The following is a 1,418-nucleotide window of genomic DNA, read 5'->3' on the forward strand; positions in this document are numbered from 1 at the left end:
GCTAAAGAGGCTGTGTAGTTAAGTGTGGCAGATGTGACCTGTCGTTTCCGTTAGAGGTTCAGTCCTCGTCTCTTCCCATCCTTCCTCCCATCGCGGTACCCTGGTCCTGGTCGTCAGGGCGATGCCAGGATGAGAGACAGACTCATCGGCCTGCTGGCTTTGAGATGACGGCTCTGGCCAGGCAGACTCCAGGCTTCTGGCACCTGTCCCTGAATGCAATTACTTTCCAAATGGACCAATTTAGTTAAACTAAGCAGAGCCTGTCTGCTTGTTCCTGGCAACCCCCCCACCCCCCCCACACCCCCCACACACCCTGAGCTCCGATCGACCGGCAGCGGAGGCTTGGTGGATCCGTCGCTCGGACGCTGACACACGAGACACTGGACACTGGATTGTCAAATGAATTCATCAGTAAGTAATTGCGCCAGAACTATCCAATTGTTGTGCGGTTTCCTTCTGGTCGAGTGGGTTCCTGAGTCAGTGGGATGTGAACTTGTTGTTGTTGGTCTGGTTGCACGATTGCCTTGGCACAGACAGGCGTGACAAGTCCGTTTGAATGGGCAGGAATGCGTAATGTTCAACGGAAGTCACCCTGACACAGTGACGATGATACACGTTTGTTGAGTTTGAGATCACTGCAGGGTCAAGACCCGTTTCAGTTCCAACAGGCCTACAGTCTGGTAGCAAAGCAATGAAAGAACTTAGAGGTTCAATTCCCCCAAAGAAGTGCCATGTCTTTTGGCATTATGTTGCTGTTCCTAATATAATGGATGTTGACTTATTTTTCCTGAGGCATCGCTACTAATAGATTTCATTAATCCTAATCTAGAAGGTTGAATAAGGACTTGGTTGTTGCCTGTGACTAATGGCACACATGCAGCAACGAGGTCCCTTGCTGTGATAAATCACAGGAAACTTTCTCCTTTTTTGTCCAGTGTTTTTTTTTAACGGTTTAAAGAGAGCGGGGGGTTGAAGTTGGGAAGTTCCGCGGTTTCTCCTGGACAGTTAAGCTCCTGTCCCGCGTCTGATATACAGCAGCCTCTGAATCATCATCCATGTACTTACAAACAAATGGAAAGCAGCTGGGCGGGAATATTGGGATTTGCTCAGTGACCAGAGGGGATACCAAGTCCCCAGGCATCCCAATGTTCTGCCCCCAGATTCTCTGGCCATTAGGCTGCGTGAAAAGCCGAAGCAGCACTTCACATTAGAGTATTCCGGTAAAACGGGATGTCCGTGTGATAATGTTGACGGCCGAGTGGTTGTTGACAGCGGACTGAATAATTCAGTAATCGGCCATTGATGGATAGAAACCATCCTGCCAAAGGAAGCAGCCTTATTAGCTGTAACAATTAGCGTTCTGTCTGGAGGTGTTTGGCAGGTGAATGAAATGTAGTGATGGAGATGGATGGGCAAAG

Source organism: Gadus chalcogrammus, chromosome 12 (assembly GCF_026213295.1).
Source record: "Gadus chalcogrammus isolate NIFS_2021 chromosome 12, NIFS_Gcha_1.0, whole genome shotgun sequence".
Taxonomy (NCBI): domain Eukaryota; kingdom Metazoa; phylum Chordata; class Actinopteri; order Gadiformes; family Gadidae; genus Gadus; species Gadus chalcogrammus.